The 13576-nt window shown below is 46.7% G+C and overlaps 1 non-coding gene across 1 annotated transcript; it reads right to left on the bottom strand.

The window, feature by feature from the left end:
* Nucleotides 1–12313: 12313 nt before the first annotated feature.
* Nucleotides 12314–12525, bottom strand: LOC115838510. Its single transcript, XR_004033526.1, has one exon. It is a non-coding gene; the product is annotated as a small nucleolar RNA U3 (small nucleolar RNA).
* Nucleotides 12526–13576: the final 1051 nt, after the last annotated feature.

Consider the following 13576-nt stretch of genomic DNA (forward strand, 5'->3'; position numbering starts at 1 on the left):
CCATTGAGATAAAGAATTTCCAATCAGAGTGGTGTTTTGGAGTTTAAATGTTTTGGCTGCTTCTAATGTTATTTCATGAGGTGTAAATGGTAAAAAGAGAAATGTCATGATTACAAGCTGAAGTGGAATCCTTCCTTATTTCTAAACAAATATTATTTCAAAATAGCTAAAATTTCTTTCTTTCTTCTTTCTTTTTGACAGGGTCTCACTCTGTTGCCCAGGCCAGAGTGCAGTGTGCAATCATAGCTCATTGCAGCCTCAAATTCTTTGGCTAAAGTGATCTTCTTCCTCCTCCTCCTCCTTCAGCCTCCTGAGTAGCTGAGACTACAGGTACATGCCACCATGTCCAGCTAATTTTTTTATGTTTTGTAGAGAGGGGGCCATTGCTGTCTTGCCCAGTCTGGGGAAACTTTCCTAAATACCATGCCAACTTGGAGGCTAGGTGCAAGCTGCTACCTTCTGCTCCGATCCTTTCTGAACTGGGATGAAGGGAGGAGGTGTCACTCATCAGCATGCCCTGATGGTAGGACTGGGGAGGGAGACCTCATGATAGACTGTACTAATAAGACCCCAAGCTTTGTCTTGTATGGGCCTAGATTTGAACCTGGCTGCATCTCTTAATGGCTGTTTGACTGTAAAGTTGCGCTACAAAGAGTGCTTGTCCCACTGGGTGTCAAGAAGATGCTCATTAGCAGGAGCTGCTTTTGTTCTGCAAATCCTCCCAGGATGCAAAGGGCAGGGCAGGATTCCCTACCCTCAGACTGTGGAAGACACAGGCTTGGGGCTTGGGGAGTGAGCACAATGCTCCTGTGGGTAAAATCATGTTTTACCTCCAATACTCTTGGTTAGTCGAGAACCGTTAGTGTGGCAGTGGGGGTAGGGGCAGAGGGTGACTACCATTTACAACCGAGATGAAAGCAATCATCTCCATGAAACCACACAGAAGGTTCAGGGGCAAGAGAGCATCAGGTCTCATAGTCAGATGGACTCTGAGACTGGGGTCCAGAGAAAATGGAATTATAAGATCAGAATGGACAGTGAACAAGTCAGGAAGGTCTGACAACTATACCCAGATGGAAACTTTCCCATGGTGAGACCCTGCTGGTGGCCTTCAGGTGGCATCCACATGGGATCAGGTAGTAGGGAACCTCCCAAACCGACACACCATCCATAAAAAACACAATTGCTCTGGGGCTGGGTAGATTACAAGGACAGAGAGGGTGTAAAAGCTGCCCTTCCCATGGCTCCCGACAGCTTTCAAAAAAACCCAAAAGCTCGGGCCCATAGTCCAAGGTTTGCCAGGAGGTGGTGATGAATGAATCAATCAATCGATTAGAACTATGGAGGACAAGGTCCCAGTGTGGTCTCTAGCACAGCATGGGGGGTGAGGGCATCCAGGTTGTCTGACACAAGCATGACCTTCTTCTCAGGCAGAGGACAGGGGTGGAGGCAGACTGTCTACAGATGTCCTTGGCAGACATGCAGCTTTACATCACAACCCTGCCCTCCCCATAGCCCCTCCTGCCTGCTCCTGGCTTTCCAATGTGTGCAACAGTTCTCCGTGGAAATACCCAATCAGAGTGTGCCCACACCATCTGGCAACAGTCTCTCTGTTCACTGCATTACCGTGCATGTCTGAGGGCAGGAAGGCAGGAATTGGTCTTATGCATTGTGACAATGGTCTGGACTTTCTAGACCAAGTGAGCACACTGCAACTGGACCAAACTGGCTTATAAAGTAGACTATATTGGTACAATGGTTTACAACCTAGACTAAATAGACATGATGGTGTATAACCTAGACTCGGTTGGCATTATGGTATAAACTAGTCTTTGTGAGTTTGGCTAGTGTGGGTCAGTGCTCCCAGGCTGCCCCCCTAGAAAAATGTGGAAGAAGAGTTTTCTGGACCCTCCAGCCTGAATCCAGACTCCTGGACCCCCTCCTGGGGGTCCCAATGAAAGGTCAGCAGGAGAGAGCAGAAACATACAGCTGGGAGGCAGACCAGGGAGATGGTATGGTCAAGGTGCTTTGCTTTCCTCCCTGATGCTGGAGGTTTGGTCATGGCATTCAAGGCCTTTCATGAGCCCTGAGAAGAGAAAGAACAGCCCTAGGCCCCTGGGCTTAAGAGGTCCTGGCAGGGGCGTCCGGGCGCGGTGGCTCACGCTTGTAATCCCAGCACTTTGGGAGGCCGAGGCGGGCGGATCACGAGGTCAGGAGATCGAGACCACGGTGAAACCCCGTCTCTAATAAAAATACAAAAAAATTAGCCAGGCGTGGTGGTGGGCGCCTGTAGTCCCAGCTACTCAGAGAGGCTGAGGCAGGAGAATAGCGTGAACCCGGGAGGCGGAGCTTGCAGTGAGCCGAGATTGCGTCACTGCACTCCAGCCTGGGTGACAGAGCGAGACTCTGTCTCAGAAAAAAAAAAGAGGTCCTGGCAGGGGCAACTACCCTCCATAACCAGGAACCTCAGAGGCCAAGGCACAGAAGACCCTCTGCCTCCTCCGTGGGCCTAACAGGAGGCGGTTTTTCTCCCCATCCATCCTGCCACCCAGCAAGCCCACCTACTCACCCAGCACACCCTCTGTTACCTGTGTCCCCTTTGCTTCCTTTCAGGCCCACGGCTACTGGACCCCTGGGGCTCCCTGGACATCCTGGACAACAGACACCACAGAGGGCATAAGGGCTGGACTAGGCAGGTTTTCACACATCACTCCCCATGCCCACCGCAGGACCCAAGACCTCACCTGTTAGCCCAGAGGACCCAGCACTGCCAGGCTTGCACTTGGCACCTAGGTGTCCCACTGCACCAGGAGGGCCTGGAACACCCTGCAGTCCAGGTTGTCCTGAAAGGAAAGTAGTGACTGCCAGGCTGTGGTGGTTGGCAGAGGGCCCGACTACCCCCACCCCTGGTGCTTCACTTCTCAGCAGTGAGACATGTACTTCTTAACACCTTACAGTCCTCTTGGCAGCTTTAACGCCTCTCTTTAGAAGCCATGAGCTAGCCCTCTTAGTAGGAGGAAAATTATTCTCAGCAATTTACTAATCCTGCCTCAGCCTCCTGAGTAGCTGGAATTACAGGTCCGCCACTATGCCTGGTTAATTTTATATTTTGAGTAGAGATGGGGTTTCACCATGTTGGTCAGGCTGGTCTCAAACTACTGACCTTGTGATCTGCCCACCTCAGCCTCCCAAAGTGCTGGGATTACAGGTGTAAGCCACCACACCCGGCCTGCCTGGCTAATTTTTTTTTTTTTTTTTTTGAGACGGAGATTCACTTGCTCTTGTTGCCCAGGCTGGAGTGCAATGACGTGATCTCAGCTCACCACAACTTCCACCTCCCAGGTTCAAGTGATTCTCCTGCCTCAGCCTCCCAAGTAGCTGGGATTACAGGTATGCGCCATCACGCCCAGCTAATTTTATATTTTTAGTAGAGACAGGGTTTCTCCATGTTGGTCAGGCTGGTCTCGAACTCCTGACCTCAGGTGATTTGCCCGCCTTGGCCTCCCAAAGTGCTGATATTACAGGCACGAGCCACCACGTCTGGCCTAATTTTTGTATTTTTAGTAGAGACTTTTTTGTATTTTTGTATTTTTAGTAGTAAAAGCAAAAGAAATCTTTTGCTTTTATTTCCTATATGGTTTACTGGCCAGTTCATTCTGCCTGTATTTTTAGTTTCCCCATATTAGCCAGGCTGGTCTCAAACTCCTGGCCTCAAGTGATCCAACTGCCTCAGCCTCCCAAAGTGCTGGGATTACAGATGTGAGTCACCACTCCCCGGACGAGGGTCCAAATTTTCTAAGAAGCTGCTGCTATGCTTCCTGTTCCATACCCTTCTAAGAACATTAGTGCTGGATTGTTTATTATGAGTTTGATTCAGTCCTCACCTAAAATCCACTCCTGTGGTCTTGCAATAACCTTTTGCCTAGAGGTCCAAGGTTACCATAAGACCACAGGAGTGGGTTTTAATGCATTTCCTAAAAATAAGAGTATGCTACATAACCAAAAAGACATTACTGCATGTAAGAAAATTTTAAAATTCCGTATCATTTAATAGTCAGTCCCTTATCAAGTTTCCTTAACTACTTCCAAAATATCTTTTATAGCTAGTGTTTAAAAATAAGGATCTGATGGGAGATTGTGAATGGGAGGTTTTTATAAGCCAAGCCTCAATGTAATGTGAATTACTTCTGCTCTCATTCTGCGCTAAAACACGGTCACATGACTGCAACTTCACTACAAGGGAAGTAGGAAATGTAGTTTATCTGTGTGCCCACAGGGAAACATGCATTGTTGAACCAGGCCTTGTGTTTTACTATAGAAGGTCATAAGAGGGACAGTAAGAGGAGCATATTACGGTGGTAAACTATGATGGTTATTGCTGGTCACTTCCCTAGTATCCATTTTTCACTCCTAATATTACCCCAATTTTTGTACCCCAAGGGAACTGACACTGACTTTCAGTACAGCTGGAACAGGGAGTGGTGTGTTCTGATTAGATCTTATAGGCTGTAAGTTGAAAGCCACTGTAGGTTCTGACATGGTAAAAATGATTTTTTTTTTTTTTTGAGATGGAGTCTCACTCTTGCAGGCTGGAGTGCAGTGGCACGATCTCAGCTCACTGCAACCTCAGCCCCCTGACTTCAAGCAATTCTCCTGCCTCAGCCTCCCAAGTAGCCGGGATTACAGGCGTGTGCCACCATGCCTGGCTAGTTTTTGTATTTTCGGTAGACACAGGGTTTTGCCATGTTGGCCAGGGTGGGTCTTGTACTACTGACCTCAGGTGATCTGCCTGCCTTGGCCTCCCAAAGTGCTGGGATTACAGGCATGAGCCACTGCGCCTGGTCAAAAATTATTTTAAAAAATAAACTAATTGTGTGCATTGTAGGATGTTTAGCAAAAAATGTATAAAAATAAATAAAAATAAATAATTAAACAAACTAATCAACCAGGTGTAATGGTTCATGCCTGTAATCCCAGCACTTTGATTTTTCTTTTCTTTCTTTCATTTTTTTGGGGGAGCCCTACCTCCTGCAAATCCCAGCACTTTGGGAGGCTGAGGCAAGAGGATTCCTTGCGCCCAGGAGTTCAAAACTAGCCTGGGCAACAAAGTGAGAGCCTCTCTCTACTAAAAAAAAAAAAAAAAAAATACAAAAATTAGCTGAGTGTAATGGCGTGTGCCTGTAGTCCTTGGGAGTCTGAGGCGGAAGGATTGCTTGAGCCCAGAATGCAAGACTGCAGTGTGCCATGATTGAGCCACTGCACTCCAACCTGGGCAACAGCGTGAGACCTGTCTCAAAAAAGAGGCAAGAAACAAAAAAACTTCCTAATTAACGTTTATGCCTAAAATGCCTGTTAAATGAAATTTATGGGAAGCCATTGATTTGGACTGAGCTCCTGCTCTAGGTCCCAACAGACAAGACCAAACCAGAATAGAGTTACTTGTGCTAAGTGCCACATATCAAACTGAACTTTGAAATGGGCCAGTTTTTCAAAAAATAGGAAACTCACTGCAACCAATTAGAAGGGGCCCAGTTTACTTGAGCTGTTGTGATAAGGAAATTCCCCCTGCTTTAACCCTATAAGGAAAGTTCCTATTTTGTTTTTTTTTTTTTTAATGAAGTTTCACTCTTGTCGCCCAGGCTGGAGTGCAGTGGTGCGATCTTGGCTCACTGAAACCTCTGCCTCCTAGGTTCAAGCGATTCTCCTGCCTCAGCCTCCCAAGTAGCTGGGATTACAGATGCCCACCACCATGCCCAGATAATTTTTGTATTTTTAGTAGAGACAGGGTTTCATCATGTTGGCCAGGCTGATCTTGAACTCCTGACCTCAGGTGATCCACCCACCTCAGCCTCCCAAAGTGCTGGGATTACAGTCACAAGCCACCTCGTCTAGTAACTAGATGAAAGTAACTTTGAAACAACCAATTCACTCCCCCATCCCCTGTTTCTGCTTCTTCCACATTTTTCTGCCTTTAAAGCCCATCTCCTCTGCTCAGCCTATGGGAGCACCTTTTCTGTGGCATAGATGAGCAGCTGCCTGATTCATGAATCACTAATAGAAGCCAATTCAATCTTTAAGTTAAATTTGTTGAAATTTTGCTTTTTTTTTTTTTTTTGAGACAGAGTCTCACTCTGTCACCCACGCTGGAGTGCAGTGGTGCAATTTCGGCTTACTGCAACCTCCGCCTCCCAGGTTCAAGCAATTCTTGTGCCTCAGCCTCCCGAGTAGCTGGGATTACAGGCATGCACTGCCACACCCAGCTAATTTTTGTATTTTAGTAGAGACGGGGTTTCTCTAGCCAGGTCTCTAACTCCTGGCCTCAAGCGATCTGCCTGCCTCAACCTCTCAAAGTGCTGGGGTTACAGGCGTGAGCCACTGTGCCTGGCAGAAATTTTGCTTTTTGACATGACTTTAGAATCTGAGGCAGATGGTGTTCATCTTATACAAAGAGGCTGCCCCAAGAGAGTCCGTGATTCAACCCCACCCCTGGACATTCCACATTGCCTTGAGGAGTGAGGATGTAGGTCAGAACTGTCTCCCACCAGGAACTAATGGATGAAGAAGTTAAGGGTGTGTTATGGAGAAGGGATTCCCTCCTTCCTGGATCTGCCAGTTCCTGACTCTGTACCTTAGGCAAGTACTTCATCCCTGCTTTCCAATATGTGGTCACCCTGAGAAGAATGGAAAAGATGTCTGTGTTAGGTGGCAGGTTTACTTTACCAATCGTTACCTCTGATTTTCCTCTCAGAGGCCAGTGGTGGAAGGTTGCATTATTATTACAGCGTGCACCGCCACTTTCTGGAAGAGGACTGTCCTCCCTGCTCCATTAGCATCATGCTCGGCCACATGCTGTGGTTTAAATGTGTCCCCTAAAGTTCACATGTTGGAAACTTGATCCCCAATGTGACAGTATTAGGAGGTTGGACCTTTAAGAAGTGAAGAGGCATGAAGACTCTGCCTTCTTGAATGGATTGACATTATTATCACAGGAGTGGGTTCCTTATAAACAAATGAGTTTGGTCTCCTCTTGCTGTCTCTTATCCTCTCTTTGCCCTTTTGTCATGGGATGACGCAGCAAGAAGCCTTGGGCTAGATGCCAGCTCCTTAATCTTGGACTTGCCACCCTCCAGAACCATGAGCCAATAAATTTCTGTTCATGATAAGCTGCCCAGTCTGTGGAATTCTGTTCTGGCAGCACAAAATGGACTAACACACCATATGACTTCCTCTGGCCAGTGCCTGTGTTAAAAAAGATTCAGCCAGGCGCGGTGGTTCACACCTTTAATCCTAGCACTTTGGGAGGCCGAGGCAGGTGGATTGCCTGAGCTCAGGAGTTCGAGACCAGCCCGGGCAACATGGTGAAACCCCGTCTCTACTAAAAATACAAAAAATTAGCAGGGCGTGGTGGCGGGCACCTGTCGTCCCAGTTACTTGGGAGGCTGAGGCAGGAGAATGGCGTGAACCCAGGAGGCGGAGCTTGCAGTGAGCCGAGATCGCGCCACTGCACTCTAGCCTGGACGAAAGAGCGAGACTCCGTCTCAAAAAAAAAAAAAAAAAAGAAATATGATTACTTCAAAAAGAAATTTGGTTAATGTAAGTTAGATAAATTTCTGTTTAAAATATTTTAAAAAAAATAATGCTCAAAGAGCAGTGGTCATGGCATTTATTCCAGAGAGAGGAAGTTTATCCTGATCTGCCTGTAACAACAAAAGTAAATGGATCAAGATAATTCTATAGGGACATAGATTAAAAGATAGCATACAATTGTATTTTAAAAACGAAGATAACTTTTTGATACATGTATTAAATGTAAGAGAACAAACAGCATAAAAAATGATCTTTTGGGGGGATACTATGGGATACAAACAAGTACCAAGAACAGTATGAGGAATAAAATTCTCATCCTGGGTTGATGTGGGCAGAGCCTCAGAGTCTGAGAACAGCCCCAGTATGTGGTGGTGTTAGGGCCCCTCTGTATAAAAACTGTTCTCATTACTGAGAATTGAAGTCTCAGGGAAAAAAAAACAAAAAAACACTACTAACCTCAACACGAAATGATTGGTTCATCATTTGATATACCCTGTGCCTTTATAACATGTTCAATTGTGTTGTCATTCTATAAGGTTTATCATTTGTTACATTTAAAACCAGTATAGGCCAGGCGCGGTGGCTCATGCCTGTAATCCGAGCACTTTGGGAGGCTGAGGCGGGCGGATCATGAGGTCGGGAGATCGAGACCATCCTGGCTAACACAATGAAACCCTGTCTCTACTAAAAATACAAAAATTAGCCAAGCGTAGTGGCAGGCGCCTGTAGTCCCAGCTACTCGGGAGGCTGAGGCAGAATGGCGTGAATCCGGGAGGCGGAGCTTGCTGTGAGCAGAGATTGTGAGCCTGGGCGACAGAGTGAGACTCTGTCTCAAAAAAATAAATAAATAAAAAATAAAACCAGTATAATTTCAAATTTGAAGTGAAATAAGTCCCTTAGAATTTCAAAATACAAATTTCTTTTTTTTTTTTTTTTTTTTTTTTGAGACGGAGTCTCGCTGTCGCCCAGGCTGGAGTGCAGTGGCGCTATCTCAGCTCACTGCTGGCTCCGCCCCCCGGGGTTCACGCCATTCTCCTGCCTCAGCCTCCCGCGTAGCTGGGACTGCAGGCGGCCGCCACCTCGCCCGGCTAATTTTTTGTATTTTTAGTAGAAACGGGGTTTCACCGTGTTAGCTAGGATGGTCTCGATCTCCTGACCTCGTGATCCGCCCGCCTCGGCCTCCCAAAGTGCTAGGATTACAGGCGTGAGCCACCGCGCCCGGCCTCAAAATACAAATTTCAAAATACAACCCCCTATCTATCCATGTCTATATCATCTATGTCTGTGTTAGGCCATTTTTTTTTTTTTTTTGAAATGGAGTCTTGCTCTGTCACCCAGGCTAGAGTGCAGTGGCGCGATCTTGGCTCACCACAAGCTCCACCTCCCTGGTTCATGCCATTCTCTTGCCTCAGCCTCCCAAGTAGCTGGGACTACAGGCACCCGTCACCACGCCTGGCTAATTTTTTTTGTATTTTTAGGAGAGAGGGGGTTTCACCGTGTTAGTCAGGATGGTCTCGATCTCCTGACCTCGTGATCTGCCCGCCTTGGCCTCCCAAAGTGCTGGGATTACAGATGTGAGCCACTGCACCTGGCGTGGGCCATTTTTTATATTGCAAAAAGCAAAAACATCCTTCTAGGCCTTCTAAATTTTATAGGATAACACAAACGTTGATGCAATGGTGATAGACAAAGATGGATGTTAATATTATTTGGAAAACAGTTTCATTTATAGTGTTATGAGCAAACCATCAAGGGGTTGGTGGTTTTAGGCATTATTTCCCAATAGGGTCTATACCTTTGCACATGAAAAGTAGGTACTAGAGGAGGAGCAAAGAGAGAGCACTCTCATTGTTCCCAGAGAATTGCACTAAAGAAATATGAAGTCTCCTAGAGAATGATTGTGCGCGCAGCGCTTTTCCCTGGGAAAGCCGTCTCATCATTTTGGTTGTATATTTTTACTACGATGATAAATTATTGGTTTGAGTTTAGATGTGTTCGTTAAATATGGGTTAATGTTATGGTCCCACAATGTTAGGACGATACACAGAACCTGTGGGAAATTATCACACACATAACCAAGGAGAAAGAGAAGACAATGGTGGGTATCTTGCATTGTGATGTGATATTGAATTGACTGATTAAGACAGCCAGTGTGAGCTACCCACATGCAGCAACTGAAATTTCCAAAATAGATAATTACGATGTGCCAAGATGAGTTCATATGAAACACTCACACATATTTGACGTGAACATTTTAATTTTGCATATCAGATGCCTATGGGGTTTTTCTCTTTTTTTTTTTTTTTTTTTGAGACGGAGTCTCACTCTCGCAACCTCAGCTCACTGTAACATCCGACTCCCAGGGTCAAGCAATTTTCCTGCCTCAGCCTCCCAAGTAGCTGGGATTACAGGCACCTGCCACCATGCCCAGCTGATTTTTGTATTTTTAGTAGAGACGAGGTTTCACCATGTTGGCCAGGCTGGTCTCAAACTCCTGACCTCAGGTGATCCGCTCACCTTGGCCTCCCAAAGTGCTGGGATTACGGGCGTGAGCCACCGCGCCCGGCCGCTCTGAAGTATTATTAAGCATTGCATTAGCAAACTGAGTTGAAATCTCTTTGGAGCCAGAATTTTCTGCTATATGGGTGAATAAATCCATTTTTTCTGCCATCCCGCAGCTCACTTTTGTGTTTGCTACTCTGCACTTTCTTAAAGAGAAAGCTAGCAGTGTCCCAAAAGACAAATGTATTCAATGAGTAGAATATACTAATTGTCATTCGTTTATCCAAGTAAAATGACTCCAGAGAAATCAATGTATGTGGATGTGGTGGGCAGAGAAATGGGCCCCCTGTGCTGTCCACATCTGAATCCCTGGAAATTGTAAATATGTCACCTCATATGCAAAGAGGAATTAAAGTTGGAAATAGAATTAAGTTTGGACTGGACATGGTGGCTCACGCGTGTAATCCCAGCACTTTAGGAGGCCAAGACTGATGGATCACCTGAGGTCAGGAGTTCGAGACCAGCCTGGCCAACATGGTGAAAACTCATCTCTACTAAACATACAAAAATTACCCAGGTGTGGTGCCGCACGCCTGTAGTCCCAGCTACTCGGGAGGTTGAGGCAAGAGAATCGCTTGGACCCGGGAGGTGTAGGTTGCGCTGAGTCCAGATTGTGCCATTGCACTCCACACTGCTTGAACTTGAGAGGCGGAGGCTGCAGTGAGCCAAGATTGCACCACTGCATTCCAGCCTGGGCGACACAGCAAGACTCCTCAAAAAAAAAAAAAAAAGTGCTGGGATTACAGGTGTGAGCCACCGCGTGGCTGGGCGTAGTGGCTCACGCCTGTAATCCCAGCACTTTGGGAGCCACCCAGCCCTAAAAGTATTTTTTATAGAGATGGGGTCTCACTTTGTTGCCCAGACTGGTCTCAAACTGCTGATCTCAAGTGACTGTCTGCCTCAGCTGCCCAAGTAGCAGGGATTACAGACACAAGCCACAGCCGCTGGCTCTATTTAGGAACATCTTAGTTCCAAGTTTTGGCAATTATAGATAAAGCTGCTATAAACATAGGTGTGCAGGTTTTTGTGTGGACATACATTTTCAACTCATTTGGGTAGACACCAAGAGGCACAAGTTCTGATCATATGGAAAGAGTATGTTTAGCTTTAGAAGAAGCTGTTTGTCTTTCCTTGGGCTCCATAACAAAATACACAGACTTTGTGGCTTAAAAATAACACAAACTTATTTCTTATAGTTCTCAGTCAGGCACAGTGGCTCACACCTGTAATCCCAGGACTTTGGTAGGCCAAGGCAGGAGGATCGCTTGAGTCCAGGAGTTCAAGACCAGCCTTGGTAACATGGCGAAAACCCATCTCTACTAAAAATACAAATAATTAGCCAGACATAGTGGTGGGCACCTGTAGTCCAAGCTACTCTGGAGGCCGAGGTGGGAGGATTGCTTGAGCCTGGGAGGTCGAGGCTGCAGTGAGCTGTGATTGTGGAGGCTGAGGCAGGAGAATCACTTGAACCTGGGAGGCGGAGGTTGTGGTGAGTTGAGGTTGCGCCCTTGCACTCCAGCCTGGGCAACAAGAGGGAAACTCAGTCTCAAAAATAAAAATAAAATAAATAAATAGTATGTCTTCACTGGCCGAGCGCGGTGGCTCACGCCTGTAATCCCAGCACTTTGGGAGGCCAATCCCTTGAGTTTACGAGCTTGAGACCAGCCTGGGCAATATGGGAAGACCCTGTCTCTAAAAAAAATAAGATTGGGCACAGTGGTTGACGCCTGTAATCCCAGCACTTTGGGAGGCCGAGGCGGGCAGATCACCTGAGATCAGGAGTTCGAGACCAACCCGGCTAACACGGTGACACCCCGTTTCTACAAAAAAAAAAAAAAAAAAAAAAAAGCCGGGTGTGGCGTGCACCTGTAATCCCGGCTACTCGCGAGAGCTTAGGCAGGAGACTCGCTTAAGCCCGGGAGGCAGATGTTGCTATGAGCCAAGATTGCGCCATTGCACTCCAGCCTGGGTGCCAGACAGGACAAGTGACCTCGAGACCCGGTCTGGGGGTGGGGTGGCGGGCTGGCGGGCAACGACGTCGAGAGGCAGCGACAAAGGCAGAAAATGCAAAAAGAGGTAATATAACAAAGCGAAGAACTTTCTCGTAGCATGCCAAACGCAACCAAACACACCAATCTCTATCGTTGAACCACTAAGAAGGAAAACCACTCAGACTGTGTTCTCTCCTTACTCTCCAAATCGAAGAGAACAACAATCAATAGCTAACAACATGTTGCACGAAAGTAACACCAATAACCGCCTTAACGCTCAGAAGAGAACACTACACCTCTTCCATTATAGCTTCCACTACTCTACATGTTCAGAAAAACCCCTCTAGTAATAAACCACATAAGTAATCTCTGAAAGTATAGTCTTAACTTTGTGCTCGCAGCCTCTGCTGGGTCTACATCGGCCGCAAACTTTTTTTTTTTTTTTTTTTTTTTTTTTTTTTTTTTGAGACGGAGTCTCTCTCTGTCACCCAGGCTGGAGTGCAGTGGCGCAATCTCGGCTCACTGCAAGCTCCGCCTCCCGGGTTCACGCCATTCTCCTGCCTCAGCCTCTCCGAGTAGCTGGGACTACAGGCGCCCGCCACCACGCCTGGTTAATTTTTTTGTATTTTTAGTAGAGACGGGGTTTCACCGTGGTCTCGATCTCCTGACCTCGTGATCCGCCCGCCTCGGCCTCCCAAAGTGCTGGGATTACAAGCGTGAGCCACCGCGCCCGGCCCTGCAAACTTTTAACTGATGGCGAGATACTTTCGCTATTTCCAATGCCATTAGGAAACAAATAGGAAAATAGTTTGGCAATAACATCTTTTCGAATATTATCACTTGACAAATTGTAACGTTTTAGGTGGAAACGTAATTTTAAAAATTGTTTTAAGAAGTTTAAAAAACAGGCATGCTTAATTAGCATAATACTGAATGACAGCCAATCACAAACTGAATTTTTAAAGCGGGAAGTGTTTGCTCCTGGTGTGGTGCGCCCGCCTGTAATCCGGGAATCCCAGCGTTTTGCGAGCCCACGCCCAGGCCCAGGAGGGAGGATCCTTTGTTCTATGAGGTCGTCACCAGCCTAGGCAATATAGCGGAATCCCGTCTCTACCAAGGGGGGGCAAAAATCAACAATGAGCTGGGCGTGATGGTACCGTCTGTAGTCCCAGCTACTCGGGAGGCTGAAGTGGGATGATCGTTTGAGTCAGGGAAGCTGGCTGAGTTGAAAGCTGCAGTGAGCTTTGATCAATCACCCCACTGCACCCCAGCCTGGGAGACAGTGAGATCTTGACTCTTAACAATTTTTTTTAGGGGGGATGGTATAAAATAGATACAAAATTTACCATTTTCACCTTTTTTTTTTTTTTTTTTTTTTGAGACGGCGTCTCGCTCTGTCGCCCAGGCTGGAGTGCAGTGGTGTAATCTCGGCTCAC

The sequence above is a fragment of the Nomascus leucogenys genome, chromosome 14, assembly GCF_006542625.1.
Source record: "Nomascus leucogenys isolate Asia chromosome 14, Asia_NLE_v1, whole genome shotgun sequence".
NCBI lineage: Eukaryota > Metazoa > Chordata > Mammalia > Primates > Hylobatidae > Nomascus > Nomascus leucogenys.